The following is a 13,395-nucleotide window of genomic DNA, read 5'->3' as shown; positions in this document are numbered from 1 at the left end:
CAGATATCCTTACTTACTCTGAAGTGTAGGTTGCAGAGAACAGTCCTATGTGTGATTTTTTTTTTTTTTTGGCTGTCTGGTGTTTACATTAATACTAATTAAAGTTTTCACTGTATCATATCTGTGTTTGGATTATAACTAAAATATACATTTTTAAAAACCAGTGATTTCAGGAAACTTGCCATGCATGTGTTTTGCTTGGCATATTTTCCTGCGGACATTCAGACTTTAATTTGACAACATTAATCTTTCAGAATCCCTGTCATGTTCTTCATAAAAGAAATTAAAAATCATGTATAGATGTCCAATCAGACAGAGCAAATCTTGCCAAGGGCAAGTCATACCTAGTTTATTAGTAACTGAAGAAGAACATGGTCAAGAAAAAATCTTTTCTACTTTAACAATTACACTGATTTGGAATCACAGTTTCAGTAGTTATTCTTCTGAAATAGCCAAAATGTCAGTGGTCAATCAAAATATGTGTGGGCCATACAAAATAGTTTATGCAATAATGTACATATAATACATAAGTGAGTGCAGGAAATCAACATGGCACATGGATACATATGTAACAAACCTGCACATTGTGCACATGTACCCTAAAACCCTAAAGTATAATAAAAAAAAATACATAAGTGAATTAAATATATTAAAATTGCTTGCAGAAATATAATAATAAAACATATCAAAGAAATCCTCAAGCCATGTCTTTCTCCTTTTCAACCCCAGCAAGCCATGTGATCAGAAAGATATAAAATAATTAGATGATATTCATCTGCTCAACTACTGTAAATGAATACAACTGCATTCGATGACTCTCATTAGACTCTTCAGAATGTAACAGAACATTCGTAATCTTAATCAACATCTGATGAGCCATCCAGTTCAAGACCAATCCTTTGTGAACATCACCTTGTGACAGGGGATCTATCAGCCCCATATTAGTCACATAATGTCACACTTACCTAGCTTTGCCAGTGCTGATGAATCCACTGATAGCAAACCCAAGCACCTGCTTAGGGCATGCCTGAAGCCAAGACACCGAAACAAATCTTAACTTGTAGAAATAATTGGATATTTGATACTTTAAATATGCATTAAAGTGTTTGGCATGGAACAACCTGGAACTTAGATTTTCCTACATATTTTTACTAGCATTATTCTGCTCTTATTTTCAAAACATGTAAGAAAGGCCATTGTAAATTTGTAGGTGTCAGTGCTATAACACAGACTGCTAGTTGTGAGTCAAGTCAGAAAGTGAACTATCAAGTGTCACCTCTGCAGAGGAAGAATTGAGCAAAATGTGAAGGCCGTTTTCATCCAAGATTCATTTCCTCATTTTCTGAAATAACAGAAAACTAGGAAAGGTATCATTTTATTTTAGTGTGGAAAGAATCTGTAAAGACAGTGTTGGTTCTGTAATAATGAGACAGATCACTATGCAAAGAGAGGTCTTCTTTGGGAAAAAAAATATTTCATTGGAGTAACTATCCTAACAGTTTATGTTATATGTGTACAATTCACCATCTGAGGGTTCAAGTTTCATATATTAATAGGAATGGCAAATATAAAACATTTGTACTGAAGGTATTTTATAATATTTTTCCCTGAAGATATGTAAACTATTTATAGAAAAATAGCTAAATGTTATTCAGTAACACGTTAAAAAAAGTTCCACCATACACACAGATATTGAACAAAATAATCTATAAATGCAATGCAATCACATTTAAATAAAAGATGCTTTTCATGGAACAAGGTAAACTGATTCTAAACTTTATAAAAAAGTGAAAGTTCCATGAATGGGAAAGACATAATGGCATGAATAACAAAGAAAGAGAGAGACAGAGAGAGAGAGAAATAGCGAGAGGGAGAAAATAAATCAAGTTTCAGATCAACGTCTGCCATGTTTATTTAAAAGCTATACTATTTAAACATGTGTGACAAAATAATACTAGCTAAAATAAATTGAGCTCTGTATATGTCCATGTGCCATGCACCTTTCTAAGTGATTATATGTATGTATAAAGATTCATAAAGCAAGTCCTCAGTGACCTACAAAGGGACTTAAACTCCCACACAATAATAATGGGAGATTTTAACACCCCACTGTCAACATTAGACAGATCAACGAGACAGAAAGTTAACAAGGATATCCAGGAATTGAACTCAGCTCTACATAAAGTGGACCTAATAGACATCTACAGAACTCTCCACCCCAGGTCAACAGAATATACATTTTTTTCAGCACCACACCACACCTATTCCAAAATTGACCACATAGTTGGAAGTAAAGCTCTCCTCAGCAAATGTAAAAGAACAGAAATTATAACAAACTGTCTTTCAGACCACAGTGCAATCAAACTAGAACTCAGGATTAAGAAACTCACTCAAAACCGCTCAACTACATGGAAACTGAACAACCTGCTCCTGAATGACTATTGGGTACATAATGAAATGAAGGCAGAAATAAAGATGTTCTTTGAAACCAACGAGAACAAAGACACAACATACCAGAATCTCTGGGACACGTTCAAAGCAGTGTGTAGAGGGAAATTTATAGCACTAAATGCCCACAAGAGAAAGCAGGAAAGATCCAAAATTGACACCCTAACATCACAATTAAAAGAACTAGAAAAGCAAGAGCAAACACATTCAAAAGCTAGCAGAAGGCTAGAAATAACTAAAATCAGAGCAGAACTGAAGGAAATAGAGACACAAAAAACCCTTCAAAAAATTAATGAATCCAGGAGCTGGTTTTTTGAAAAGATCAACAAAATTGATGGACCGCTAGCAAGACTAATAAAGAAGAAAAGAGAGAAGAATCAAATAGATGCAATAAAAAACGAAAAAGGGGATATCACCACCGATCCCACAGAAATACAGTCTACCATCAGAGAATACTACAAACACCTCTATGCAAATAAACTAGAAAATCTAGAAGAAATGGATAAATTCCTCGACAAATACACCCTCCCAAGACTAAACCAGGAAGAAGTTGAATCTCTGAATAGACCAATAACAGGTTCTGAAATTGTGGCAACAATCAATAGCTTACCAACCAAAAAGAGTCCAGGACCTGATGGATTCACAGCTGAATTCTACCAGAGGTACAAGGAGGAACTGGTACCATTCCTTCTGAAACTATTCCAATCGACAGAAAAAGAGGGAATCCTCCCTAACACATTTTACGAAGCCAGCATCGTCCTGATACCAAAGCCTGGCAGAGACATAACCAAAAAAGAGAATTTCAGACCAATATCCTTGATGAACATTGATGCAAAAATCCTCAATAAAATACTGGCAAACCGAATCCAGCAGCACATCAAAAAGCTTATACACCATAATCAAGTGGGCTTCATCCCTGGGATGCAAGGCTGGTTCAACATACGCAAATCAATAAATGTAATCCAGCATATAAACAGAACCAAAGACAAAAACCACATGATTATCTCAATAGATGCAGAAAAGGCCTTTGACAAAATTCAACAACGCTTCATGCTAAAAACTCTCAATAAATTAGGTATTGATGGGATGTATCTCAAAATAATAAGAGCTATCTATGACAAACCCACAGCCAATATCATACTGAATGGGCAAAAACTGGAAGCATTCCCTCTGAAAACTGGCACAAGACAGGGATGCCCTCTCTCACCGCTCCTATTCAACATAGTGCTGGAAGTTCTGGCCAGAGCAATCAGGCAGGAGAAGGAAATAAAGGGTATTCAATTAGGAAAAGAGGAAGTCAAATTGTCCCTGTTTGCAGATGACATGATTGTATATCTAGAAAACCCCATTGTCTCAGCCCAAAACCTCCTTAAGCTGATTAGCAACTTCAGCAAAGTCTCAGGATACAAAATCAATGTACAAAAATCACAAGCATTCTTGTACACCAATCACAGACAAACAGAGAGCCAAATCATGAGTGAACTCCCATTCACAATTGCTTCAAAGAGAATAAAATACCTAGGAATCCAACTTACAAGGGATGTGAAGGACCTCTTCAAGGAGAACTACAAACCACTGCTCAATGAAATAAAAGAGGATACAAACAAATGGAAGAACGTTCCACGCTCATGGGTTGGAAGAATCAATATCATGAAAATGGCCATACTGCCCAAGGTAATTTATAGATTCAATGCCATCCCCATCAAGCTACCAATGACTTTCTTCACAGAATTGGAAAAAACTACTTTAAAGTTCATATGGAACCAAAAAAGAGCCCGCGTCGCCAAGTCAATCCTAAGCCAAAAGAACAAAGCTGGAGGCATCACGCTACCTGACTTTAAACTATACTACAAGGCTACAGTAACCAAAACAGCATGGTACTCGTACCACAACAGAGACATAGATCAATGGAACAGAACAGAGCCCTCAGAAATGATGCCGCATATCTACAACTATCTGATCTTTGACAAACCTGACAAAAACAAGAAATGGGGAAAGGATTCCCTATTTAATAAATGGTGCTGGGAAAACTGGCTAGCCATATGTAGAAAGCTGAAACTGGATCCCTTCCTTACACCTTATACAAAAATTAATTCAAGATGGATTAAAGACTTAAATGTTAGACCTAAAACCATTAAAATCCTACAAGAAAACCTAGGCAATACCATTCAGGACATAGGCATGGGCAAGGACTTCATGTCTAAAACACCAAAAGCAATGGCAACAAAAGGCAAAATTGACAAATGGGATCTCATTAAACTAAAGAGCTTCTGCACAGCAAAAGAAACTATCATCAGAGTGAACAGGCAACCTACAGAATGGGAGAAAATTTTTGCAACCTACTCATCTGACAAAGGGCTAATATCCAGAATCTACAATGAACTCAAACAAATTTACAAGAAAAAAACAAACAACCCCATCAAAAAGTGGGTGAAGGACATGAACAGACACTTCTCAAAAGAAGACATTTATGCAGCCAAAAAACACATGAAGAAATGCTCATCATCACTGGCCATCAGAGAAATGCAAATCAAAACCATAGTGAGATACCATCTCACACCAGTTAGAATGGCCATCATTAAAAAAATCAGGAAACAACAGGTGCTGGAGAGGATGTGGAGAAATAGGAACACTTTTACACTGTTGGTGGGACTGTAAACTAGTTCAACCATTGTGGAAGTCAGTGTGGCGATTCCTCAGGGATCTCGAACTAGAAATACCATTTGACCCAGCCATCCCATTACTGGGTATATACCCAAAGGACTATAAATCATGCTGCTATAAAGACACATGCACACGTATGTTTATTGCGGCACTATTCACAATAGCAAAGAGTTGGAACCAACCCAAATGTCCAACAACGATAGACTGGATTAAGAAAATGTGGCACATATACACCATGGAATACTATGCAGCCATAAAAAATGATGAGTTCGTGTCCTTTGTAGGGACATGGATGAAACTGGAAAACATCATTCTCAGTAAACTATCGCAAGGACAAAAAACCAAACACCGCATGTTCTCACTTATAGGTGGGAATTGAACAATGAGAACTCATGGACACAGGAAGGGGAACATCACACTCCGGGGACGGTTGTGGGGTGGGGGGAGGGGGGAGGGACAGCATTAGGAGATACACCTAATGCTAAATGACGAGTTAATGGGTGCAGGAAATCAACATGGCACATGGATACATATGTAACAAACCTGCACATTGTGCACATGTACCCTAAAACCTAAAGTATAATAAAAAAAAAAAAGACATATAATATATGCACACTGATCAACATAGTGCATAACATATGCTATACACATTGTATGTACATATGTGTGTATATATTATATACATACATGTGTGCATGCATACATTCAAGCAATAAAAATATAAAATTAATTTTAATATTTTATTTTAACCTAATATTGCCAATGTATTAAGGCTTAACCAGAAAACTGCTCAGAGTAGTAGTTCTCTTTTTCCCCAAAATCTTGGCTACACTTGTAAAGATATAAAATAGCTCAGATGGCACATTGTGAATTCAAAACAGTGGTTCTTCTCAGGAAAAAAGGAAATACAGAAACTGGCCTGGGATACAGACAAGGAATTTCACCAGTACAAAAAAAGTTTTTTCTTGTTTATTCAAAATAAAGTTGATCAAGTAATTTCATTTAAAAATATTAATTTTTAACTCCTGATTACTTGGAACAGTGTCCTTGATACCTTACATTTGTTATTTTGTGAATTTTAAATACTCCTTGTCTTATTTATAAATTGTACTTGATATAATCATCTGGAAATTAGTATAGGATCCATTCAATTTTATTGTTGCTTCTAGGTTAGTATAATCATTAGTTATACTAACAGAATACTATTAGTAACAGAATACTATAATAAAAGACTATTTCTATTTCATCTGATTTATAATCTATTCAATGTGACTCAAGATTTTATATGGTAAGGGTAAATGTTGTAACAGTATTTCATCAACTATGAATAATGTAAATAAAGATTTAGGTGAATAGGACATTTTTTCACTATTCTCTCTATATATTTTTCTTTACTAACATTTGAATTTTTACCATATGTATATTTTACCATATAATTTCAAGTGAATTTAAAATTATAAAATGTATACAATAATCACATGCAATTTGTATTAAAACTTACAAATACAGGTTTGATCTGTAGGGAAAAGTTAGTCTTCCCTTAGATACACAAGGATAACTTTATTTGATCTAATGAATCTAATTGCCTTCCATGAAGTAAGAGAGTATAATAAATGCACTAATTATAAATCATAAAACCCTATGAATATAAGAACATAATAACTATCTAAATTATTACCCGTAAAGCATAGCCAGGAAGAATGTAAATCAATGTGCACGTTCTTCATATTATAACCAAGTGAAGAGCACTTCAAATAGCATCCTAGGTGTACCAGAAAAGTTTTTTAATAAAATGACAAGTATTTATAGTACACTATATCTTTTTCATTTGTTTCTTCAATTATTTTTATTGGTACACAATAGTTGTGTGTATTTACGAGGTACATGTGATATTTTGATACATTAAAACAATGTATAATAATGAAATACGGTGGTAGGTAGAAAGTTTAATACACTATGCTTTCTTATATTTTAATTTATTTTCCTACAAATCAAAACATTGCTGTGCAATCACAGAGCTGTCTCCACTTGATTTCTCTCTTCCATGCATTACCATGGTGCTTTACATCTATTTTAGTCTCCTACTTAAAATCAAGGCTGTATTTGCAAGAAGTTGCATCTAAATGACTCATATAAGGTATTCAGTTAAATGTGCAAAACTGACTACTGCATGGGATTGTAGCTGAAACTACACAATTTTAGTGTAAACACCATCATTTGAATATTTGATAGTAAACTGTCATTGCAATTGAACCCAAGGCCTTCTTGAACTCTCAAGCCACTCAAAGTCAGATGTAGCAAACTAAGTTGGGTATAAGCTTCAAAAGAAGCATTCATGTACTCAGTCTTTAGTTGTGGTGGTCACAAATAAGTATCTTGAGAAGTGGAAGGACAAACTATTAAGAGAATATCTTAAAAATTGTTTTGCTATGGGAAGAATAACATAGCCCCTTAGATCTAAAAACATTTGTGATATACTTTCTAGAGCAGGGCTTTTCAAACTGCATGCTTGAAAACTCCAGCTGTTTACCAGAGATCACCTAGAAAAAGCTGGGTCTGCAGACACTGGGATGAAATGGGAGCAAACACTTCAAGTTTTGCTGTTGGCCCATACTGGCTTCTATCAAAGCAGATTTTCTTCAATGTTATCTACATGTTGGGATGATAGGTAGATAATAGAAACTGTTCTGGACGAACTATTATTGGAACATTTCACAGTTCATGAGTCCGTCCTTTAATTTTAGAGAAAAGGGGAATTAGGCCAAGAATAAACAGAAACTCACACAAGTAAACTGAGGACAGTGAGATTAAAAGCCAGGTGATATGGTTTTATTTCACTGTATAATACGGTTTACCTAAGCACATTTTATTTCCTACTTTGTCTATTTTTTGACCTAGCACCATCTTCACCCTTCAGGAAATTATAGTTTGCTGTGAGATCACGGTATAATATTTTTCTATACTCACACTAAAAACAAACAAACAAACAAACAAACAAACAAACAAAAAAACTCCTTTAAAAAACTAGTAATACAATAAAATCCAAGCAGATCCTATTCATCCTTCAGAAGACTAAAATTTAAATGTATTTTTATCAAAATCTAAAAATTATAACATACATATACGTATACACACACAAACAGTTCTCAATTATAGTTTTTCAGCTTTGAAATGGTGTGAAAGTCATATGCATTCAGTAGGCCCCAGCTTCCAGACAGTGGAGTGTTGCCAGATGATTTTGCCCATACCATAGACTAATGTAAGTGTTCTGAGCACATTTAACATAGGCTAAACTAGGCTGTAATGTTTAGTAGATTAGGTGTATTAAATGCATTTTTGACTTAATTCTAATTTACAATGGGTTAACCCAGGTGTAGTTCCATTGTAAGTTGAGAAGCATCTCTCTATCTAACCTTTTCATTTAAGGACAGGTATAGTATTTTAATAAAAGACCATTGATTGGAGCATTATATATAACAGCAAAAGATCAGAAATAATAGAGGACTGATTTTAAATTGTCTTATATGTGTACACACACCCATACACATGTGTACACACACACACATACACATGCACACACACACCCATACACACACACCCATACACATAAAAATATATATGGACTTGTAAATATCATTATATAAGTATGTGTTAAAACTATCCCTGCGCTGGGTGTGGTGGCTCACACCTGTAATCCTAGCACTGGGAGGCCAAGATGGGTGGATTGCCTTAGTTCAGGAATTCAAGACCAGCCTGAGCAACACGGTGAAGCCCTGTCTCTACTAAAATACAAAAAATTAGCTGGACACGGCGGCATGTGCCTGTAGTCCCACCTACTTGGGAGGCTGAGGCAGGAGAATTGTTTGAACCCCCAGAGGCAGAGGTTGCAGTGAGCTGAGATGGTGCCACTGCACTCCAGCCTAGGCCACAGAGCGAGACTCCATCTAAAAAAAAAATAGAAAACAAAAACAAAAAACAAAACAACAACAACAAAAAAAACTATCTTTGGGCCAGGCGCGGTGGCTCACGCTTGTAATCCCAGCACTTTGGGAGGCCGAGGCGGGAGGATCACGAGGTCAGGAGATCAAGACCACGGTGAAACCCCGTCTCTACTAAAAATACAAAAAAAAATTAGCCGGGCGTGGTGGCGGGTGCCTGTAGTCCCAGCTACTCGGACAGGCTGAGGCAGAAGAGTGGCGTGAACCCGGGAGGCGGAGCTTGCAGTGAGCCGAGATTGTGCCACTGCACTCCAGCCTGGGCAACAGAGCGAGACTCCAACTCAAAAAACAAAACAAAACAAAACAAAAACTATCTTTGGTGGAAATATAAGAACCTGTAATTCAGAGTGGAATTCCTGTGTGGTAATGAACGCATATGCACAACTTTAGGAAATACTGCAACAATCGATTTTTTCAATCTGCATTCCGACAGCTGAATGTGTGTTGAAGACTTCCTGTTACTCCACATCTTCACAAATACTCAATTAAAAAATAATTTTAGCCACAGGGTGCCATAATTTGGTTTTAAATTGCATTTCTCTGCCAATCAATACCTTTAAGAAAATTTTCTTACATTATTGGTCCTTTGTGTAGCTCCTTTGTAACGTCTCTGTTCATGAATTTTTCCAATTTTTTCATTGGGTTATCTCTTTTTTCTTTAGTTGCAGGTACTCTTGCATGTCCAGGATAAGAGTCCTTTCTCAGATATATGTATCAAGAATATTTATGTCACTTTTCTGTACTCCGTTTATTCTCATGTTATATATAATAAAAATAATTTGATTTTACTATATTGGTCTCTTTTTCATAGTACTGTGGTACACTGAGGATCTCTGATTATAATAAAATATAATGAAACAACATTCAATGTTATTTGTAATTAAGATTGATATAAACTTCAGATTCTTAATATTCTGTCAGAGTAAAGGAATTCCTTAAATTACTAACTTGCTAAAAGATTTTTTAATGAATCAATGTTGAATTTCATTAAGTTTTTTCTGCAATTTCTCCCTTTTTTTTTTTTTGAAACGGAGTTTCACTCTTTCTCACAGGCTGGAATGCAATTGTGCCATCTCGGCTCACTGCAACCTCTGCCTCCAGAGTTCAAGTAATTATCCTGCCTCAGCCTCCTGAGTAGCTGGGATTATAGGTGCCCGCCACTGCATCCAATTTTTGTATTTTTGTAGAGACGCAGTTTCGCCATGTTGGCCAGGCTGGTCTCGAACTCTTGACCTTGTGATCCACCCACCTAGGTCTCCCAAAGTGCTGGGATTACAGGCGTGAGCCACCGTGCCCGGCCTCTCCCTTTTTGTTAATTATATTCATTCATTTTGTTTATGCTCAGTTTGTACTAGGTTTGGGCAGTGAGAGCCCTGTCAAACTATTTTCTGAGTTTTTGTTTGTTCATATTGTTTTCAAAAACCTATTTACATCATTTTTAGAGCATTTGCTTTCTTTCCAACATAATGTTTTACACTTATTATGTACCTGATGTCTAGGATTCATGTGCCTCAGTCTTGGATTCACCTATTCCTTCAAGAAGCCTTGGGTCCCTTGACCCAAATAATTTGGACCCAAGGAATTTGGAATTTGGAGAGCAAGCTATGGATCCTCTGTGCACCTATTGCTTAAAGGTGTCAATTTGCCTGGGTTTCCCTGTGGACAGACCTGGGGTATGGAGGTATGCATAATCACATAGAAATGAAAATACACAGAGATGAAGATATATAACTATGTATGTATTTTATATGCATAAATATTTCTGCATCTTTATTTATATACAATTATTTAAATACCTAACAGTTATTACTGATACGTTTGTAAAGATAATACCTACTGCAGTTCTAACAGAACACCTGAGAGTACTTTCCGGCCTTTGGACTTTTCATGTGTAAACCCTTTCTCTGAAAGGACTGTGGGAAAACACATAGATTATAGATAAGTAGATAGGTGGATAGAGAGAGAAAGAGAGAGGATTGCTTGATAGATAATCATCTTAAATCACATAACTTGTTTGCTCACTACAACGGAGCCTTCAATTACTCAGATATCTCCTTTGTCTGAGATAACTGTGTTGCCTCCCATCCCTGCTCTATGTCCTAGGCACCCAGGCAAGCTAATGCCTGTACATGGCACCCTCACCTACTCACTGCTCTGCCTCCTCGAACATCTCTCTTCTGGCAGGTAACAGAGGTCAAAGGGAAGATGAGCATGGGTAGGGGAAGATGAAAAGCGTAAGGAAATGATGATAAATAAATAAGCCCAAAATTGGTATTTTTTATTAATAATATTCCTCTTATAGTAATTACTTTTTCTAGCACCATAGTTTGAATTTGCCTTTATTATTCCATTTTTTAAATGTAAGATCAGATAATTGGATTTGTACTTTTATTTTTTTCTTACCTATTTGTCCAAAATAAATTTGTTTTTATATATATATATGAGATTCTATGTATTACAGCTATGAATTTCTTTACAAGCGTAACTTAGCAGATTTTAATATATTCTACAAATTTTAATATATGGTTGTATTTTCACTATTACAGGCAAACCTTGGAGATACTGCAGGTTTAGTTCCAGACTACCACAATAAAGCAAATACCGAAATAAAGCCAGTCACATAATTTTTTTTATTTCTCCATTCATATGAAAGGTAAGTTTACACTATACTGTAGTCTACTTAGTATACAATAGCATTATATTTAAAAACCTGTATGTACCTTAATTAAAAAAATACGTTGTTGCTAAAAATACTAATGATCTGAGCCTTCAGCAAGTCGTAATCTTTTTGCTGATAGAAGATCTTGTCTAATGTTGATGGCTGCTGACTAATCAGGGTGGTGATTGCTGAAGGTTGGGGTAGCTGTGTCGATTTATTTTTTTCTTTTTTGAGACAGTTTCACTCTGTCACCCAAGCTGGAGTGCAGTGTCGCAATCTTGGCTCACTGTAACTGTCACCTCCCGGGTTCAAGGGATTCTTGTGCCTCAGCCTCCTCAGTAGCTGAGACTACAGGTGCATGCCACCATGCCTGGCTAATTTTTTGAATTTTTAGTAGAGAGGGAATTTCACCATGTTGGCCAGGCTGGTCTCAAATCCCTGACCTCACGTGATCCTGCCACCTCGGCCTCCCAAAGTTCTGTGATTACAGGTGTGAGCCACCACGCCTGGTCTGCTCTGTCGATTTCTTAAAATAAGATGACAATAAAATTTGCCACATTGATTGACTCTTTTCATGAAAGGTTTCTCTGTAGCATATATTGCTGTTTGATAGCATTTTACCCACAGCAGAACCTCATTTAAAATTGGAGTCAATATTCTCAAATCCTGCTGGTTTATCAAACAAGTTTCTGTAATGTTCCAATTCATTTGTTGTCATTTCAAAAACATACAAAGCATCTTCAGCAGGAGTGGACTTTACCTCAGAAAATCTCTTTCTTTTCTCATCCATGAGAAACAACTCATCATCCATACAATTTTTATCATGAGACTGAAGCAATTCAGTAACATCCTTAGGATCCCCTTTTAATTCTAGTTCTCTTGCTATTTTCACCACATCTGAAGTTACTTTCTCCACTAAAGTCTTAAACCCCTCAAAATCATTCATGAGGGTTGAAGTGAATTTTTTCCAAGCTCCTGTTAATGTTGAAATTTGACCTCCCATGAATCATGAATGTTCTTAATGGCATCTAGAATGTTGAATCTTTTACAGAAGATTTTCAATTTGCTTTGCACAGATCCATCAGAAGAATCACTATATATGACACCTATAGCCTTACAAAATGTGTATCTTAAATAATGAGACTTGAAAGTTGAAATGACACCTTGATCCATGGGCTGCGGAATGGATGTTGTGTTAACAGACATGAAAACACATTGTTCTCTTCATACATCTCCATCAGAACTCTTAGATGACCAGTTGCATTTTCAATGAGAAGTAATACAGTGAAGAAATGTTTTTTTCTCTGAGCAGTAGCTCTCAACATAAGGTTTAAAATATTCAGTAAGCATTGCTGTACAGATGTCCTCTCATTCAGACTTTGTTGTTCCATTTATAAATCACAGGCAGATAACTAGCATACTTGTTAAGGGTCCTAGAATTTTCAGAATGATAAATGAGATTTGGCTTCAACTTAAAGTCACCAGCTGCATTAGCCCCTAACAAGAGAATTAGACTGTCCTTTGAAGCCAGGCATTCATTTCTTCTCTCAAGCTATGAAATTTCTAGATGGTATCTTCTCCCAATAGAAGGCTGTTGTGTCTACATTGAAAATCTGCTCTTTAGTG

The sequence above is a fragment of the Nomascus leucogenys genome, chromosome 6, assembly GCF_006542625.1.
Source record: "Nomascus leucogenys isolate Asia chromosome 6, Asia_NLE_v1, whole genome shotgun sequence".
Classification (NCBI taxonomy): Eukaryota; Metazoa; Chordata; class Mammalia; order Primates; family Hylobatidae; genus Nomascus; species Nomascus leucogenys.
This window is presented reverse-complemented; position numbering follows the sequence as displayed.